At 40.5% G+C, this 21,769-nt stretch overlaps 1 protein-coding gene across 5 annotated transcripts in view; it reads right to left on the bottom strand.

The window, feature by feature from the left end:
* Positions 1–21,769, bottom strand: part of GREB1L (GREB1 like retinoic acid receptor coactivator) — a 132,747-nt gene that overhangs the window by 83,405 nt on the left and 27,573 nt on the right. The window lies entirely within an intron of this gene.

The following is a 21,769-nucleotide window of genomic DNA, read 5'->3' as shown; positions in this document are numbered from 1 at the left end:
TAGTTATAAAAACTGCTCCTACTTGAAGTGACATTTGAAGCAATGAAGCTGTGACAGTGCAGTGTCTTGGAAAAGCTCCTGAAATAACACATCCTTGAACGCCATATAATTTAGAGAGGGAAACTGGCCTCTTTGTCTTTGAATCTTTATGACGTTTTAAAGGTCTAATAATGATTTTTAAATCTGTTGTACAGATTTCAGTTAGAAGACTTAACACATATGGGTAGGCTTGAGGAACAGATTCACTGGTTTCATCTGTATTTAAAAGTCTCCTGCAGAAAATTCACATACTACAATATTCTCATATAATTACACAAGAAGGCTGCCTTCTCCCCTCAGTCCCCATCTCCTCACATGTGTGCCTCACTTACTATCAACACAGGAAAGAATAATATTATATTCCTTAGCAGAAGCTTAAAAAGGGATTTTTATTCTGAAGAAAGCCCAGGCACACTATAACCACAAGGACCAAACTGCAAAACTCAAACACAAAAGTCTGTAAGAATATGCAGACACCAGAGAGAGAGAGAAGTCAAAACTTTCCAGGGTAAAATTGGAAAATCTGCTGCAATTTTGTCTTATATGCTCAAAGCCTAAACAAGTCTTTTTCTTTCTTCACAAGACAGCAAATTGTCCTGCTAAGAAATATTCACAAGACGGAAGAAATTTTCTGAAGAACACTGTGGTATGCAGAGAACATTTCAGCTTGCTGGCTTTGCTCTCTGCATCTCTTGCTGCTGGCACACAACACAGAAAGCTGATACATGGTGAGGGAACAAGCCTTCCTGGAACACCACTTCACTTTTCTTCCCTGGGTTTTGAACACATACAGCAACAGAACCTGCTAGCATCAGTAAGGATGGGATCTCACATATGCAGCATATCTATCCACAGCCACATGATTCCTCTCAGTGACAAATGCAGAGAAAACAGACCCAGAAAAATATCTCAGCAGAGTCTGGTGGAGACAGCATAAAAGGACAACCTGCAGCTGTGTCCAGACACAAGTATATGGTATGCACTGACCTGGAAATCCTGGCTCAGTGAAAGGCTTGTCAGAAAAAGCTTTACAAACAACTTCTGCTACTTGGTGAATTTTTCAAAATACACAGCCATGAAACAGATCTGAAAGGGCAAGATGTAATGCCCTCATCTAATTATAGAATATGGCCATCTCTGGGGACATCTGTGCCATCATACCCATCAAAGCCCAAGAGACCAATAGTATGGAGTAGGTACTGTGCACATATGGTTTTTCCCTGCTTCCAAACCACTCTGCTCTGGAATACTACCATGGTATTCATGCTGCTTCTAGTAATTTTGCCACATACATGACCCAAGAGAAAAAGATGGATGGGGAGAAGACAGACAGAGTAAAAGCCCCTCTGCTCTTACTCTTCTTGTGAAGTTATCTTCTTACCCAAAACAGCACTCAGGCATAAATATGCTTTTATAAATCCAGAGAAGGAAAACGTGAAAGCTCTGAAGGACAGAGTCAAGAAGAAAGGAGATTTCAAAAGAAATATGATTTGTGGCCAAAATGTGCACACGTATGTGCTGTAGGAATCTTGTTGGAGGGGAAACACAAGATACTGTTGTACACCTGGCTCATCTTGAACCCTTATACTGAGGACATTCAGCCTGTCACCATTCAAAGAAACTTGTGTTTGTATTTACAGCAATCAGCTAGTCTGAATACAAAGATGGATGCAGCTAGTAATCACATAAAATCATCCACTTTAATGCAGTTGGCCTTTGGGCTGCGAAGAGAAAACAACATGCTTAGTAATCATGAAGAGTTAGATTATGATTAGTGATTTTACACTGCATCTTTCTAATAAAATATCAGAGAACTCTAAGCAAAGAAACAGATCAGTTCAGAATACTAAAAAAAAAACCAAACCTTTAAATATTTAATACAAGCAGACCCCATATTTGAATTACAAGTGGCTTTCCCAAGCAAGGCTATTTATTTCAAGTTGTGTTGCCCAAATTCTCCCATCACCAAGATACTCCAGAAAAACAGAAACTCCATCAGGGCTTGCTGTTTATCTGCCATTTCTTGTGCAGAAACACTGAGTATGGCCAGACCTTCCTAAAAATGATAATGTTAAAAGCTTTCCTCTCTTTGAGGAATTCTAGTTATTTCTACATAGGGGCAAGCACCTGAGACTCACAAGTCTTTCCCTAGCTGGGAATGCCATGGACCCAGTTCTGGGCAGTTGATTGAACACCTGTGAGGTAGAAGAAACTGGTTTCTTGTTGCTAAGGTCATTCAGCAGAGCTGGCACAAGGTCCTTAGAAAGACCCTCACATACATAGAAAAATGGATGGGTTCCTTATAGACCTGATAGGAAAACCACAAACAGACCAGGGCATCTTCACTACTCATGCTGATCTACATCCTCTATGACTGCAGTTTGAGTCTGCATCTTTTCTCACATCAAAACTGCTTTTGTTGAGAAGCTCTTTATATGAAGACTTGCACAATGCCCAGAGAGTTTCCTTGAGCACAATTTTGGACCACAAATATTGGACATTGGAATAGTTATCCCAGTAGACTAGGAACCATTAATAGAGAAATTACATCTAATCCAGACACTGCTTGAAGTGCCATGCTAGAAGTCCAGGAATATTTACAGAAGTGGCTATGGAAGCATTCTACCTCAAGGTGGGAAGAGAAATCAAGCTGCTCTTTGAACAATTAACACAGAAATCTAGCATAGACAAAGAGACGTGAAAGCTGCAGGACTGGGAAAGAATACTGCTCTGCATTCACAAGGAAAAGACAGTTGCTAGTGCTTTTATTCAGTCCTTCCACATCTCCAGTGCTCTGGCATGAAGAGAAAAAAAAAAAAAAATGGCCATGGAAAAAAAAAAAGGCATTTCAGAAATAGGAATTTAGTAAGAAAAATAAGTAGAAAGAGAATACCTTGTCCTCTCTCACCCACACTGAAGTAGAGAGATCTCATGAAGACTGGGAATAAAAAAAAAGATCACTCTATTTTTGAAGTACAGGAGGGGGCAACAGATAAAAACAGTGCTAAGGAACTCTCTCTGCTTGTGATTATAAACCTGAGAGACTGATAAAGGTGGGCTAAGGAGGATAATGGCATTTTCTTCTCACGACACCATAACCCACTTACACTGAGCTTTTCTGAATGGAGCTGACTTTCCTATGAACAGGTACAGGGCTCTGTTTCTGTCACAGCTTCTTTATAAACTAACTCAAAATGAAAAGCCCATACAGAAAGAAAAAGACATTCATACCCCAACCAGTTGATTATAAACCAATAATCACAAGTGTATAACAAAACATATATCAGGATAATCTAATCCTCTCTACAGCTCTGATTTTCTCTGAAATGGAAGTCCCCCATCTGTCCCTCTCTTCTTTCAAGGGGAAAGTCTCCATTTCTGCTAAATGTATTGGTTTTCAAGGCCATAGCCACACCCCAATCTATAAAGAAAACAAAATGCTTTTATGGAGTGAAAAATAATCTTTCCACAGGATTCAAAAGGAAGAAAATTTTTTGCTCCTCACTTAAATCTATTGTTATTCTACAGGCATTTTCTGAGGGCAGGCAGTGTAAAAGCTATACAGGTTAAAAAAAACCCAACAAAACTGACTTCAATGCCTGTCACCCTTGAAATTCCTAATATTACAACAAGCAGCACTTCCCCACCATATCCTATATGCTTCTGGTGCCTTCCAGAAAGCCTTTTTATCTGATGCTGAGAACAGACTCCTGCTGCAGATCTGAATGCTGGGGACTGAAAGTACTGCACAAATGACAGAGAGTTGGGGAAAATGAATGGTTTGCTATAGAAAGAAACAGGAAATCAATTCTCAGAAATGCTATCTTTGCTTCAGTGCTTCTGTTTGGCCTCCTCCTCCCACACTTGCTCTCTGTCCCTTGCCAGCTTCCTATTTTACCAGCTCTTTACCTTGCTACCCAGTAGTGAAGGAGGGAAAATTTACAATGATCATCTTTCCTCTGCTGGTGCATTATGTGTCTGTCTTAAAAGCAGTGTCTGGTTTACCCTGGCCTAGGTTTGGCTGTCATCTAAAAACAGAGCAATTCTTTCTTTCAGCCTTTTCTGCTTCCCCAAGTATCAATTCTCATCCCATCTAATGACAGGGTTTGAGAGAAGCACATTTTTCTCATGGCAACTATGAGAAAGCAGCAGAAGGATGAAAATTATTGTATGAAGAATAAACAGACATATTTTTTTAAAAAAGCAGGGGCCAGTTGGATAACAATTCCAGATAAGATTTAAATAAACATACGTGGGAGGTAGCAGGAAAGGCAGTTGGTTCCTCATGCTCAGACGCACACAGGTAATGACCTCTGTCTCTTGCTCCCCTAAAGCTAACAATGCTGGTTATTGCACTCCTCCAGTGAGCTCTGGAAAGGATCCAGTGCACTACTGATTACATTTCATCCACAGTTAGTTTAACCTTTGAAACATGACAGTCAGTGGCAGTGAGCAGGCCAGCACATAAGGTCAGCTCAACCTTGTTGGTCCCAGCATTCTCCCAGTGTTTGCACAGAAAACAACCTGGTGATCAGGGATTCCTACCCTGCAAATACAAAAGGGCCAACAGGGACTGTGCCAGAATGCTGATTTTATTGCAAGGTGTCATTCATGGCCATTAATCTGTCAAGGCAGAAAAATACAGGTTATCCTCTTTGAAAAAACCAAAATAGTATCAGACAGAAAGAGTCTCATTTAGGAAGGCAAAGATGTGACTGATCTACTGTCAGGTACCAGGTAAATGTTGCACATTACTCCTCCAAGAATAGAAAGACAAAAATACCAAGGAGAAAATAAGTACGTTCTGAAAGAATGGTGAGGCAACTAGGTCAGCAAGTGTAACAGGAACACTTTGTGCTCAAAGGAAAGCTAAAAAACCAATTCCTGTTCAATTGCCCATTTTTCTCAAGTTACTTCCTTTCCAGAACAGCCTCTTTTGAAGCTCACTTCATATCTGCTGTACACACAATTTTAAAATGAAAAAACAGCATCTTCAATTACCTTGAATTTCTACAGAATAGCATAGGACTTAGCAAGATCAGATACCTTATCTCTTTCTAAATATTATTTCTACATCTTAACAAAGTCCTTAGTCTTGGGAAAACATATGCACAGGGAGAACAACAAAGATATTCTTGGCTTCAAAAAGCTTCTAGTTAGTTATTTAGAACTTATCACATTTTCCTTAGGGATAGATTAAAAGCATTTTTAAGGTATTAAAGTGGGGAAAAAATCAATTTTACTCAGAAACAACTGCCCTCTACCATAATAGCAGCGATGAGGATTTTTTTAGACATGCTTACCTATCCCTTGGAGCATGTGCACTTGGATTTTTCTTTGGATTATTTGTGCGTTTGTGTGGACAGCTCAGGGAGCACAGGCTTTTCAAGAGCCAGTAAGAGGTGAAGAAAAGGTCATTTCAGCAGAATTCATTTTCTCTTAAATTCTTAGAGAAATGCTGCTAAAAAGAGGCAACAACAAACCCATCACCTCTTCCTCTCACTATTAGCATTTCCTAAGGTTCTCTCAGCTATAATATATAATATCTTTGGTTATACCCTATCACCTTCTCAACCTCCCCTATCACAAATGCTGGCAACAGACCTGTTAGGAGCAGGAGCTGGACTGGACCTCCAGACAGCCCTTCCAGCAGCACTTCAGCACTGTCCTGAGCAATCCACTCACCCACGAGCTGCATCTGCTGCTGCTCCAGAGGCAAGGCCTCCCCTCTGCTTCCATCCACACCCCTGCAAATCCCCACCACCAGGCACAAACTGGAAACCTTGCCTCTGGATTTTCCTGGAAGCAAATCCAGGGTCCTACAAAGTAGGCAGAACACCATGTGAGCTTGCATAAAGAAACAGCTGTGCCCCAAAGTTTACTGTGCTGGAGTAGTGTTAATTCTTGTATTTAGAGTTGGAAAGGGGATGATGCTTTAAAAGCTCACAAACAAAACAAGAGCCTTTGGAAAATCCCCAGTCTTGCTCTCTGAGCTCACTCCCTCCCAACTCTTCACACCTCCCCACCCCTACAAGTCTCTAAAATAGCCTGCACCTTTATGTAGGTAAAGCACAATATACTTTTTCAATAGTTTGTGTTCCTGGCGGTACATGTACTGGGAAAGAGGCTGCCCTGACCCCAAGCATCCACATGAGCCAACAGGCCTCACAAAGGAATACAGTTACCCCCAGTACACAGAGAAGTGGGTGCTGGAATACACTGGCTAACAGGAAAATCCAATTCCAGAGAGTAGGGCCACAGAGCAGAGATGTTTAAGCAGCTCTCCTGACAGCAGCAAGGTCAGGGTGAAAGAAAAGCCCTTCCCACAGCAGGGCTGGTGCTGGTACAGCAAATGGCCACCTCTGGCTTGGAGAAGGCTCTTCCACCCTGGCTCAGGAGCTGTCTGGGCAGGTTCCATGCAGCCACACTTCCATTCCTGCAGCCAGAATGTCTCAGCATATGCGAAAGCACCAAGCAAGTGAGATGGTGCCAGGGAGTGGGGACCCAACAAGGCTCACCAGTGCTGGGCTGACCCTGGATCAAAGTCAGCTGGCCCTGGACCAAGGTCAGCTGCCTCATTAGGCACTGGGGTGGATATCTCAATAACAAAGGGGAACAAGTGGAAGATAACACAGAGAAAAAACCTTCATGATTTGGGGTTTTGAGGGCCTTGAAAGAAAAGATAAAAACCTTTTTATAGAGACCAAAAAAGAAAAAGAAAAAGCTGGCAGAGAAGTGCAAAAAGAAAGGTAACACGATCAAGGTGACACTCAGAAAACAACAGCCACACAGACCAGGCATAAGGAGACATCTGCCCAGTGCAATGAACATAGTCCTGATGTGGTGAAGATGGAAGCTTGGACTGTGGTATTTTCCTCTCCAAATGAAAAGGCAATACAGCTAGGTCAGAGACCTTACACAGGACACAGCCATGGTATGGGTGGCTTGTGCATAGTGGAAGAAAAAAGACACATAACAGAGGAAGAGGAGCTAAACATCCTGGAGGAGATGCCAGGGAGAGAGACCAAGATATCAGCTCCAGCCCAGGGAGACCAATGATTCACTTTATGGCCTGAAAGCACTTCCCGCCAAAGTTCACACAGGAAGATAATGTCCCCCCTCAAATGAATTTATGCAGATGGCAGTTCATTTGTCAGAGGTTAAAAAGAGCCACTTCCATTTTAAAAGGAGAACACTCGAGGTCCTCAACAGACAAGAACAGAAAGCCAGTATCTGTATGTGAGCAGTTTCTGCTCATGCCTGTTGTCTGATTTTAGTGGAGTTTACACCACCAGACCTACAAGGCCTGCTGGTCCAAAAAGAGACATGATTATATCCCATGAAATCTCATACCAAATCCATATTTCTCAAAAGATGCAAATGAAAAACCTGTGGATTGCACAGACAGATGCTCCTGCAACGTAACTTCTGAATTAAAAATAAACACTCCAAAATGGACAACTGCTAAAATAATGTGAACCTGGATGCTTCAAGAAAAAAACACTTGTGAGGCAATTACCATTTTTTTCTCTTGATTTAGATTAAATCCCCACTTTACTGATGCTAAGCCTCAGTAAGACTTAAAAAAAAAGACTGCTTCAGAAAGTATTCCTTGGCCAGTCTATTAGCCAGTTTCCTGTGCCTTTCTCACATGAACTTGTAATCATTGATAAGGTTTACACACATCAAAATAAAGTTTCAAGATGAAAATCACCATTACCTCTACACAAAAACACTGTATCATGTCAGCTGTCTGATACAACACACCCAAGCACAGTGGCAGAAAGATGTAAAACAATACATTTCATTTCACTACCACTGAAATCAGCTACTGAAACTTGTTCATTGATTTTCCTTCATTAAAAAATAACTGATTGTAAAAGAAGTGTTGCTTGGCAGGATCAAAGCCTATCCTACAGGAAACACACACACAAAGCATTTGGAAATGAGGGTTAATTTGGCATGCAATTTAACAGCATTAGCTTTTATCAGCAGCATTTCAAGGTCAGGCACAGTCATGTTTAAAATGTTTGGTTTTGTTACAGTTTCAACTACAGTGTACTAGAGTTCAAAACATCTTAAACCCCAACTAATAAAGTAATGTGGCTCTTTAACTCTCCGTTTTATTAACTCAAGACTTGACTCTTTCAAGAAAAAAAGCTGCATCAAATTAGCAGATTACAAAAAATGCTCTTCTTCATCTGAGCATGGGATTAAGTTAGACAGATTAGACCAGATGGAAGGAGTCCTTTTACTGACATAGGTTGTTCAAAATTGAAGATACTTTTTTAATATATCGAGTGACTTAATTAAAATGACCTCATATTTCAAGTAGTGAATTTCTTCAAGTCAACAATTTAGATTTATTCTAAGAAAAAACCCCACTTTTTTACCAAAATCTAATCTGCTCATAATTAAAGCTAGCACATTATGTTTATTCCCCAAAAAAAATTAATTCAAAATGTAAACTCAATAATTTTTTATTATAATTTATATTTAATTTATTCAAAAACATACAAAAGGATGATGGATAAAAGAAAACACAAAGCAGATTTGCTCAGCTCCAATATGAAATACTCCAAACACTTACTGGAGATTTTCCCTTTCATTGATTTGTAAACTCCAAAAACTAGTGAGTGGTTGCATGTTTTCATGTTCACTGTTATGCTGTGGAAAAGTTTTCTGCATCTTTTTGTTGAAAGCTTATTCTATATAAAGAGTCCCAACTACCAATAATGCTGACAGATTTTAACAGCAGTTGGCACCAAATGTTTCACGAGATCAAGTCCATACAGCACTCGGAACAAACACTTTGATTAATCAATTACTGGCAGAACTTCACAGTACTGTGGATGTGTGCCTAAGAGCTTTACAAACGCTTACAGGACAGTGATGTTAGGGGGCTGAAATCTCTTAAGCCTCTTCCTTGCAATTCTCTGCCATGGTTCAGAAGAATGCCACCCCATTACACCAAAACCGGCACGGAAAACAGCCACTCTCGCCTCTTGCACGAGCATAATTAATCTTCTGACACCTTGACAAAGCAGCTTGTTGATAGTCAAAGAAAGGATTTTTCTGATTTCCTCCCAGGACAGGAGATGGTCTTTATCCATCATCCCTTCTTCCTGATCTCTTCTTCCAGAGTCCCCCCATCAGCAGAACTGTCTATCAGAGCAGACAGCAGGAGGGAGAGGTCTGACTGATTGATAGGGCACCAGTGCTCCACAGTGCTATTTAAGTGTAGGAACCTATTGTTAGAATCTTACTTTACAGCAGTTAAACAAATATAATGGCAACCAATTCAACCATTGTGCCACTAGAGTCAGCTCAAGCTAATAAGTAAAGTTAGCTAATTACACTGATCTGATTTAAAATCCAGACAAATTGTAGAGACAGTCAGCATTACTGTGCACTGAAAGAGCAGAAATTGTGAAGAAAAAAAGTTTTGCACAGATTATGCTTTCTGAATTGAATTACGGTTCCTTCTCACTCTCCCTTGTGAGCAGGATCACACACTTTCCTTCTCCCCCTGGGCCTCCTAGGTACTCCTAATTAATCAAATCATTTTTCTCACAAAGCAGTTGAAATTTCCTCCTCTTCCCTTACTTACCCCAAATTCTAACATATCTTACTGTTAAGATTGCAAGAAATTCCAGTTTTCAAGGGGAAAACATTATACAGTGGCTCCTGAAAGGGGGATACCATACACTACAAAATACACCAAACCCCACACTAGTAACATATCTTTGAGGATACTGATTTGGTGTCACCAAAGAACAGGTGTCCTGATGTAAAGAAGATTCTGCAAGCTTCTCAGAAACAGATACTTAATATATAAATCACTGGGTTTGCATGTAGAAATACATATTTTTCTTATATACACATTATATATATATTTATATCAATTTTGTAGTTTCTCTTATCTCCCTCACCTTCCCAAAAAGATAAGCAAAATATTTGGGCATAATTATATGTTCACTTAATTATTTTCTATACTTACATAAAGGGTGGACATTGTGTTAATCATACCTTTAAAAAACTCCTAATTCTTTGATAATTGCTGGTCACAGAGCAAACCAGTCCAGGTCACAGAGGACCAGGGCATGGCACTCTGTGAACTGTTGCCAGCCAGGGCAAGTCCAACTCAGTTCTTGGTGATCTATTTCAAATATAAATCAGACCACAATCTGTGTCTCACCAATGTAACAACCAAGGCAGAGCCATACAAGACCCAGTGTTTTCTTACTGAAATTGCCAAGAAAAAGACCTTCATCTGGGTCAGAGAACTTGGTAACTGCTGGGTTTAACTACACCATTCTGACCTTGACTGATTCATTCAGGATCTACCGTTCCATAAAAATAGCTGCCTGTGCTATCTGGCCCAGACCAGTTCTCCAAGCAATCTTCTTTCATTCATTTATACCAGAACAACTACCACTATTTATCTCTATGAGTAAAATTAGCCATTGAAAAAGTGAACATGGTGTTCTTGCTATAAACTACATGCAATTTCAAGGGATACCAACCAGGCTGGAGCAGTTAAATATTATTTATGTCAGAGCAAATGTAAAAAAACTACACATTCTTTCTCTCAAGAATACTGTAAGCCACAACCCAGAGGAAAATCTCCCTGTCTCTTCACTGGCATTTTATGCTTGCAGATGTTGAGGCAACAATAGGAAGAGCCACCTGCAGTCTCCTACTTTTCCTTTTGTAGTTTCCCCATCTGGATTTAGGAATCAGCAGACCATTGCCAACAGGATAGATGAAGGAGAGATGGGGAACACTGGCATGGCTGAAGAGACCATCCAAATCCCAAGACCTGGAGTTAAATGCAGGGAGGATGCCAGCTGGGAGGCAAAAGGGACATAGGTGGAAGAAGCAAAGTGGTCTCTGCTGCATGTTGCTAAAGGAGACTTTCTACACTGGAAGGGACTAGGCTGGAATTGATGACACACAGAGAAGCAAAGCTAGGCAATCTGAGTCCAGAGGAAAGGTAAATGTGAACAAAGGGCCGTGGAACACAAGGCTATGGAAAACAAAAGGAATATTGGAACTTTAGGCTGCAAAATTTGAGGTTATTCTCTAATCCAAATATCAAACGCTACTAATGCAGATTGTCATATAAGGGATGTGAAAATGCAAGTAAGACCATCTCCTTTCTTCCCCATTCCCCTAGGCTGAACTACCAAAAAAGCTGTCTTCCTCCATATGCAAGCTATCTTTTTTGCCTCAGAAATAATAATGCTTATTTTCTGGATTGCAGTCCCACCTATTTTCTTAAAACTTGGAATGCTGAGTCAGATTAGAGGGGGAAAAAACATAGATCAATAAATGGGAAGTGCAAGCTTTAAAAATGCCCAGGCCAGGCAAACATGAATTCCCCAGAGTAGAGGAGATCACAGAGTTTTCTGTCCACAAAAGCTCTCCACTCCTCAGCTGAACATTTCCCCTCTCTGGTGTCAAGTCAGTGGCAAAAATTTATCAAGTGTTTACTGCCACTGTATAGAGTATTACTGCATCACAGGAGCTGGACAAGGGCATTAAAGATCACCAAAGAACTGCAAAGGGTTATTTTTCAGTGAGACTCCAACTATGCAAGAATCACTAGCATAGTACATCCAAGAGGTCTGTATTCCCTTTCTTATTTGCAAAACCCAAAAGCAAGCTGAGTGGCTGTCAGTCAGAAGTGAAGTTTAACCACAAATGCAACAATTTCAGTATCTGACTGATGAATTTTGCATTCCATGCCTGAAAACAAAGGAGTCGCTCTCCCCCAGTGGTGGAATGGGAGAGCCCTGGGACCTGCAGTAGCTCCTGTGAAGATAAGACATGCCTTTGAGTCTGTTTCTTTTGTTAACAAACCACAGAGCTGACCTACAGCCCTGACTACGCTGTATCTTCCCAGCACATGCAGAGCAAAGATATCTGGAGGGAGGAGGCAGCTCAAGAAGCAGAAAGAGCCCACCCACAGCTGCAGGCAGCTTTGAGGGCATCATGTTCTGAGCAGTGGACTGGATAGCTCACATGGAGCTCCTTGCTGTCCTGGGGTCAGTGTCTATCCCAGTTCAACCTTTCTCTAAAGTCACGTTTGGGTACCTTTGCACTGCACTGAAAAAACATGTGAAGAAATAACATGTCTGTGGGTTTCTGTATGGTGATAGAATGGATCAGGACATTCACGAACTGGAAATTCCTTATAGTAAATTGCCACTTTAAAAGAAGGCAGTGCATTTGTTACTGGTGCTATTCCCCTGTATATATTAAGCAGAAGATTGTTAGCATATGCGCATTCATTTAAAGCAAATTCATGGAGCAGAGTTGTAGATGCTTTTGTGCTGGAAGTAATAGTCACAACAGTGAGTACAAAACATTTCCCTCCCTATGCTAAATACCTCTTGGGCACTTGGTACCAGCTAGCAGAGTTTGAATGTGAGGTTCTCTTCATTAGAAACACAGAATTCCTTTGGAAAGATGAGGCCAAAGGGCACTTTGGCAATGAATTCATTCTAGTGAAGAAAAAGCTATGGATTAAGACTTTGCTTGCTGCTTTACTAACAACCTCCACTAGTACTTTCTGGCTTGCTTAAGGTTCTAAGTCATAATTTATGGCACCATGACAAGCTTTAACCAGATCAAATGCTTCTTCCCATCCTGATGTTTGAATTGCAAATAGAGGGAGGTGCAGTCCTATTAATACCAGGAGCTGCAGGTGTAATATCAGTCTCTGAAGGAGCACTGAAGGAAAAGCTGACTCCAGCAGTGAAGCTCCATCCTGAAGCTTAATGACTCCTCAGAGTATTGAAAAAGAATATTCTGACTGACATCTTCTCCATTCTGACCCTCTGAGGGGGGTTTCACCAGTCAGCTGTTTGTAGGATATGATCATTTCCCTTCATAGAGCAAAGAACCTGGCTTTCCATCCCTATACTGATGGGCAAGAACCTGCTATCAGCTTTATCTGAGCAGAGAATTTTATTGAGCTTGTGATTAAGTTCTGATGCATAAAAATAAAAGTCAGGTCCCTGAGCACTAAACATGCAAATACTCGTTAGTCTGCATTTTTGGAAACAAAATGTATTTCTGTACTAGAGGCAACTGACAGTGATGAAGTTTCACGACAGGTTGCGTAACTTTTTTCTTTGCCAACTCATTCATATGCCAGGAGTTTTGACTTTACACTAAATAAAAGTAGGGAAACTACAAGTTACTAAACAGCAAACACATCACACTTGTTTCAGATAGAGCAGAAAACAACACAGAAAGAAAAACAAGTCACAGAATAAACAGATAAAAGCCCCATACGTACAACAGGCTTAGCTGGTATTTATTTAACAGCAATAAGTAGGAAGGAACAAACTGGAATTTTGAAAGTTGCTCTGACTTTTTGCTTACAGCCACAGCTGTACCTTCTAGCAATGCAGAACCTGGAACCTGAAGAAGGAAGCCCAGTGGAGTGCTCTTCTGTGGTACACAGCTAGCAGACATTAAATACAATCTGCCCTTCTGAAACTCAAAGCAATAAGCAATTCTCATTTACAACAGAATCCTCTGTTCAAACATTCAGCTTCAACGAAAAAACCCAAAGCTTTTTAGACTACAGTTAAATAACTACTTTCAACCGTGACCAGTAGTAAAGTATAATTGTTTTTAGAGATAACACAACTTTGTAAAGTCACCTATTAAATTTCTTTTTCCACAAAAGACCTCAAAAAACAACCCCCCACTAGAATTACCAAAGAAAACATGGTTCCTCTCAATTATGAGTCTCTCACACCTGTGCTCTAAAAGACAAACATCAATACAAATGGTTTTCAAAGTTCTCTATAAACTACTGATTTATAATTTAAGATGATTATTTTAAATTATTTGATTAAAGAAAATCCAAGTTATATCCAAAGCTTTCATAGGACTACTCTTGGCAGTACATGGCGTTAATAATTCAGGTCAATATTTTTCAGTGAGGTCTGCGTTTCCATGAAGCTCTACCAAGAGTTACAGCAAAGGCAATAAAAGAATTGGGTAGTACTGCTAAAATACTTCATGAACCTACATAATCTCTTTTGCAATCAGCTCTTACATATACATATTAACAGTGTGAGGCAGATAATACGATAAAAAGACAAGTTAAATAAGTTTGAACATTCTTAAAGCAATTTTAATTTTATTAAAATTCTATCAACTTTTTACTGCAATTGCCCTTGTTTGAAATCCCCTGACTGACAGACGTTCCAGCAACACTCACCAGCACTATCCAAAACCAGCATTGCTCCAGCCTTGCAAACAAGCCCATTCCAGCTCTGTGACTATCAAGACTCAGATGCTCATTAGCTGCAGCAAAATGTCACAATCTCCAGACATGAGATTTCCTATGCAGGCCATGCCACCACCAAGAGCAAAAGGCAAGACTGCAAATATAGATGTTTATCGTTTTCAGAGACAAGGCTGGTTTAGAAGAACAAAGACTAGGAACAGTTCATTCCAAAATATGATTCAACTCAGATTTGGGCCAGTCATTTAGAGACTTGCCGTCAACAGCTCTTTGATGTACAATAAGAACATAAATTCTAAAAGCAGGATTTAGAAAAAATAACTTCTATGTATTTTTAGATTGTTACTTCAACCTAATTTTGAGTCACTTGAATTCAACATGTGCAATTTAGAGAGGTATCTGAATGATTTGTGCTTGTTCAGTGCATGTTGTTCTCATCATTTAGAACATTTCTTATCTTCAAAAAGTACATTTTGTCCTCTGCTCCTCAAGCATGTACACCAAACCCTAAGTTACAAAGAAAAGCAGATACATTGAATTGAATAATGCTTGTTTTTAACTGAAATGAAGTACAGTAAACAACTATATTTTTTCCTTCCTTTTCTCTTTACACATACCCAAGATAAAGAATATTGTTATTCCTTGCCTTCTAACAAGTCAGACACCATTTTTGTGTTTTGACGATACTATTTCAATTATCTTTTATGTTCTAATATTACACAGATTTAAAGCTGCACCTATTCTTCACACCATCACCCATTACTCAGTGTCCAACCAATTAACATCTGCTTCCAAAGGAAACACAGATTAATCACTGACTGTGGTGGCTCCACTTGAGCACTGTGGAGAATTGAGGAAGTCCTTTATAGGACAACTTTTAGCCCAGAACATGAGCATATAATATAGTGTTCTGCAAGACTGGTAACTAACTAGTTTTTGGTTGCTATTTTACATGAGACATCTCACAAGTATGAGCTCTTCTTTTGAAAGTAACTGCAGTGTGGCATGAGAAAGCAGGTGAACTTAAGAACAGAACACTTGATAATACTGATTTTGGAAAGGACAGCTGAAAAGGATGGTTTTACAGAAAAGTGCTTTTTCATGTAGAAAGAAATTGTGCATTATACTAAGCCCATTTTAGAGCAAATATGATCAGAGAGGTATGACAGTCTTCACTTGTTTCCTTTTGACATCCAGTATGTTTACACTAGAGACATCTGAAGACCAATTCTATAAATCTTAGCAATGGAAGCAGACAATACAGAGTGGCTTTTGTCAGTCATCCATGGGCAGCCTGGTAGCTTTTATAGAGATTTACTCAACACAGCTTTCAGAAAAGGAGAAAAAAATGGAAACTGCACAGTCATCATCTGCAGATTTTATTCTTCACTTCCATTGTTTGCATTATGATTTGAAACTAAAAATTTGTAAACCACATTACCATAAGAAAGAAAAGAGCAAAATTTTAGTCTCGAGAAGCAGATAAATAATGTAAGAGAATAGTATAAAGATGTGCTCTTACACAGTGAAAGTTAAAATTATTACAAGTTCTCTGGAATAGGTGCATTTTGCATCAAAGGTTTCATATAGTTCTTTAATGAAAAATCAGTTTATATCCATTTAATAGTAAACCTAATTGCAGTAGTAGCTATCAAAGTGACTTGTGAAGCTCCACGCTTTTTTCTAACCAACATAGCCTCATTTTTGCTAGCATATTATCTAATTATCTAATATTGGACTCTCTAGAAATGAAGAATGCAAACAAGTGTTAACATTGCCATTTAAAAAGATGAAAATTTTAGTTACTGCGTAGCTATAACCATTTGCAGTATTCAAAGATGTCAAGTCAATGACATTTAAGCCAGTCTTACAAACTGCAAAACTGCAATATGCTTCTCAATTGAAGCAAGTTATCCTACTTGGCATAGGGATGTATCAATTTTCTACTCTTGGTAATTTAAAAACAAACATATTTTGTGGGATTGTATCTGCCCATGACCTACCTTGCTTACATGTGGTTTTGCCCAGTGATTCATGCAGTAACACACAGAAATAGATTGTATGAACACTGCAGGCACTAAAGAGATGGTTTTTATTTTGATTCAGTCCAGTCCAGCCAGCCAGAAATGGAATAGATTCAGAGGGTCTCTTCTAATACTTCATGCAGCAAAATAAAACAACACCACACCCATACAAATATTTCAGTCACCTTCTAAATATTACATGGAATTTATTTGCATATACCTTTTCCTGTGAATTAAGCGAAAACATCCGAAAAAGCTTGACAGCAAAGAGACTACTGGCATATAAATATCATATAATATCAGCTTGTTTCAAGAACATGGCAACAAATAGGCAGAATGTGAGCAAAACCTCTACACGGAGTAAACTTCTCACTGTCCCTACCAAAGAACAGGCAAGAAAGCTAATACAGCATAACAAAAAGTGGAAGACCTAATTAGAGACCTAATCTTAAGAGCAACTTAAAGAACTGACTTCACATCTTTTGCTTCCCTACTACAGCAAATGCTATATTGCCATGAATTCACACGGTAGTGAAAAGACAACATCTTCAAAATCAACTTCATGTTTAAATGCTGTTCTTCCTGCTCTGTCTTTTCTGGTGATAAATACTTGGAAATCAATGAGGAAACATCATTTGAAGTGAGCCATTCATCATGTACCGAAAAGGGTAAGTACCCCATAAATTGCAGTGATCCGTTTCCTATTAGAATCACACAACAGAAGGCAACAGCATTTCCATTAGCAATTTTTATGACCTCTGTAGGCAGAGGATAAGGCTAGGAAATTGCTTATTTTTGTCAGCTATAAAGCAGTTGTTGGGTGGGGAAGGAAGAAAATTTTCAAGAGAATCAGAGTTATTAGTAAATCAAAGGGGAGGGGGTAGGGGGAGATACAACAAACACTGGCTGCACCAACTGTGCGTCCTCATACTTAGGAAATTTCTGGATTGGCAGTTCTCCTAAGTAATACTAAATATTTTAGTAAAATTTACTGTCATTAGAACCTTATTAAACTGTGTGTAGGCACAAAAAAATTTGCTTTAGTTGCCTGTGACTGCTGCCTAATAAACAGCACTTCTCTAAACCTAGAAAATGGATTCACTATTTTAAATATTTCTCTAAAGCCAGTGTTACAAAAAGGACATAATAAAAATTCAGCTTTAAAACAGAAAATGAAATTTTATTAAATTAGGCACTGTATTTTTCTCTGTCACTGTTCCCCTTCTCCATCCCATCGTCTGCAACACGCTACACTCTCTGCACCAAAACCAGGCAGGATGAATACACTAGGTAGAAAAAAGAAATAAAAACTGTAGGTTTTGATGTGCCCCTTTACAATTGACAGTATGACTGCCCTCCCAAAATACCAGCCCTGAAAGAAGAATGAAGCTTTACAAATGAATAGGCTTTTCCTAGAGTTCAGGGAGTGGAGTTGGGAGGAGGAAAAAAGAAAGCAAGAAATAAATAAAGTGAAAGAATACTTTAAAATAAAGCTAACTGTATTTAACACAGAAATGCTTCTCAGATTCAATCTGATATACCAGCAAAAAATTACATTTTTAAGGCAATCTCACCCTAAACCCACAAAATCTCAAAGTCCATACACCAAAATATCATCTACTCTTGTGAAACAAATTGTAGGAAAGCACCTTGTGTGTGCCTCAAAAGTTTAAAAACCCAGGCAAACAAACAGCCAATGATAATTATTACATTTAAGGGATGGAAAACCAAATTAAATCAAATAAAATTATTATACTTCTCTTGTGTCCCAAGATTTAGCATGAAAACCACTGGGAAACTCCTCTGACCTGGTTTTACACTGAGACAATCTGTCACTTCTGTCTCCACTTCCTCTCCTTCCACACTCTTCTTCCACACACATAGCACTGAATTAACACTGAATAGGTCAACAGAATTCCCACATCTCAAAAACTGTAAATTTGCATTTATTTATACAAGTTTTTAAGCTTAATTCTACCTGAGCTTCCACCTTACAGAGGGCAGTGCAAGCCACTTGATTTGTTTGAGCCAAAATCCCATGGAAATTCAGATTCAAATCCCACACTTGCTCCACCCTGGCTACACTGGAGCCAGAGGTGCAGAACTCCAGTCCACTGAGTGTGCTACTGGTGGCAAAAACAGAGGTAGCTAGGTATGAGTTTTCCCCTCAGGAATGACTGGTATTACTTCACATGCCACCCACAGATGAGCCCATCCCACACTAATTGTTCAGCTACTTTATGTTGCCAGCAGCCAGGAATAAATGAGTGTTTATTACAGTCATGAAAATGAGGGGCTAGTTAGCCTTCGTGAGATTGGTTTCACCTACATGAAACCTCACTAATTACTTTTTCTTCTTTCAACATTTCAGACCAGCTTGCACACACACCTCCTTCTTTTCCTCAATGAAAAGTTAGTAATTCTAATTTTCTGAAACAGCCAAGCGTATAATTGTAATAATTTGTGGCTTTAGCTGTTTCCCAGAGAACAGATTCTATTCTCCCAACAGTGCTCTCAGGACCTTCTTCATAAACCTTTGTAAAATCAGAGCTCAGAATGTGATTTCACCAAAAAAGTATTTTTCTTCTCTCTGTGCCAGTGTACCCTTCCATACCCAGGACAAAACAAGGAAACCACCACACATTACAAACACATTTGTGGAACAGTCTCCATACAGAGTGAAGCCTAGGCATCTGCAGTAAGTTAGGAAAAAACACAAAAACATTTATACAAGGGTGCTTTGATTGAACTTTTCTTATGAAAGGAGTCCCCCACTGTGGTGTCCCACCTGACAGCTGCCCCAAATTCAGCCCTACCATCAGAAAGTGGTAGGTAGATCTTCACAGAAGGTTTTCTGTGGGCTTGCCAATTTTCCTAAAACTATGTATTATGCTGCAATTTCTACATCTAATCCCTGGTCCTCCTTTCTGATACTCTGGGACTCATTCACAACCATCCTGCTTCACCAGCCTCCTTTTTCAGCATTCCTGTGTTCTGGTGTGTTGTTTGAGTCCAGCCTCTGCCTTAGCCCAGACTCTGGGCTTTGATGCTTACTCTGGCACACCGGCCCTTCCCACGTTCCACATCACAGCCGGGCACCCACACCTCTGCCTTGCCCTCAAGATTAATGTGTTTGGACTTCTTTGGTCTCTGACCTTGGGTTTTCCTGACCCTGACTGTGACCTCCTTTCTATCCCAGCCACAGCCTGACCCAACAACTAAGCCAAACCCACCAGTGTCCTGGCCCCAGCAGTGTGTGATCAGACTGCTGTGAGTATCTGTGGGGATAATTAACCCCCAAACAGGGGAGGAGGTAGGCAACCATTAGTTGATGGTCTGTTTTCATGCAGACAGGCACAAGTCAAGCAGCAGTGCCAGTATTCCCAGCACAGATCAGCTAGAACACTGTGGTGGCTCACTTCTCCTGTGTCTGCCTGTCTGCTGGGAGCAGCAAAGCTCTTTGGAGTTCCTCTCCTTGAGTCAGGTGCTTCATGTGGAACACCAGTAACGAGGCAAGACCCTGTCAGCGAAAAGGTCTATGATATTTACTGACAGTATGTATTTGGGATGTGTGGAAAGGTTATGGTGGTTGAAGGGTACAAGGATGACTTCCATGAGAAGCTTCTAGAAAGTTCCTGTATCCAACAGAGCCAATGCCAGTGGAGTCCAAGACAGACATGCTGCAGAAGAACGCTGAGCCCATCAGTGACCATGGTAGAGCCTCTGGCATAACAGAGCTAAGAAGGGGGAAAAGTTGATGTGCTACTGCAACTGCAGTTGGAAAGAAGGGTGAGAACACGTGGAAAAGCTCTGCAGAGACCAAGGTTACGGAAGAAGGGGAGGGAGGAGGTGCCGCAGGCTCAGGAGCTGAACCCCCTGCAGCCCATGAGGCAGGATGTGTTCCTGCAGCCAGTGGAGGTCCATGGTGGAGCAGAGACCCATCTGGAGCCCATGGAGGACCCAAAACCCTGCTCAAAGGAGTCTGTGACCCCCTGGGAAACCCACACTGGAGCAGGCTCATGGCAGGACCTGTGGGCCCATGGAGAGAGAAGCCCAGGCTGGAGCAGATTTTCTGGAGGACCTGTGACCCCACAGAGGACACACACTGGAGATGTCTGTTCCTGAAGGACTGCACCCTGTGAAAAGGGGACCCTCTTGTGAAGAGGGGGAAGAGAGTGAGAAGTCCTCCCCTGAGGAGGAAGGAATGGCAGAGATAACATGGGATGAACTCATAGTGCAGCTGCAGGGGAGCAGGGAGAGAAATATCACAGAATATCACTTCTGAGTGGGAGGGGACGCATAATGTTGACCTAAGAATAGGGGTGGAGTGGGGGAAAGGTGTTTAAAGAATTGGGTTTACTTCTTGTTACCCTACCCTGACTTCATTAGTAATAAATTAAAACTAATTTCCCCAAGTCAGGTCTATTTTGATGGAAATGAATGAGTGATCTCTTCTTGTCCTTATCTCCACCCACAAGCCTTTTGCTATATTTTCTCTCCCCCATCCAGCTCAAGAAGGGAGGGATAAGAGTGATTTTGGTGGGTATCTAGTGTCCAGCCAGGGTCAGCCCAAAACACATCAGAAAAGTGAAAAAAAACCTGATCCTTTTTTAAGCATTACAATGGATAAATTTCTCTGGAAACGTATTATTCTGATATAACCCTACTGTTTCCACTCCCAACTGTTTTGTCAAGCTCCAGACCAGTCCCTTTCTTTAATCTAAATCCTGTTTCCTAGGCCACACTCTGCCAGTTCTTGTCATTCCACAGGGGTTTCATCCCACTCATGAAGTTTTATCCCAATTCAGCAACTCTCCCATCATCCCAAGACTCATTACAAACGACATTGCCTATTTGTATATAAATCTGTCAGAAACACTTGGTTTCAGTACCCTTCCCCCCCCATCTCAGCAGTTCCCAGGTTCCTTGTCAACACATACTCAGTCTTACTGCCCAGCTTTGCCTTCAACAGCCCTTCACTTCCCTTTCTGATTCTCAAACACTTCCTCCTCATCCAACCAATCTTGATTTCTTTTAACATGTGCTTTCTCTTTAGTTTCCAAGCCCTCAACTATAACAAGCCCTTCCATGGCCAGTCCAATCTCCTTCTCAATTTGTTCTACATCCTTCACTCCAAGACTCCTATCTTTCTCAGCCTCCTTGTTTACTCTCCCCATGATGATTCCCATTTCCTCACCATCTTCCACCATGCATTGCCTAAATCCAACCAGTAAAGTCATACAGTCACACACACACACACAACAGCCACCCTTAAAAACCTCCTCAGCTTCAGTGTCTTATCTTCAGAAGGGTTCTAAGGATCAGGGGGTACAACTAAAGGTTGTACAGCTGCAGGCTGAAACAGAACCATAGGGGAGGTGGAATTTTGGCAGCGCAGCACTAGGAAGTTTCTGAGCATGAATAAACTAGAAGT

This window comes from Agelaius tricolor, unplaced genomic scaffold, assembly GCF_023055355.1.
Source record: "Agelaius tricolor isolate 1412-34295 unplaced genomic scaffold, bAgeTri1.0.p SCAF_2, whole genome shotgun sequence".
NCBI classification, from domain to species: Eukaryota; Metazoa; Chordata; class Aves; order Passeriformes; family Icteridae; genus Agelaius; species Agelaius tricolor.
The sequence above is the reverse complement of the archived record's forward strand: the minus strand, read 5'-3'. Positions and strand labels throughout refer to the sequence as shown.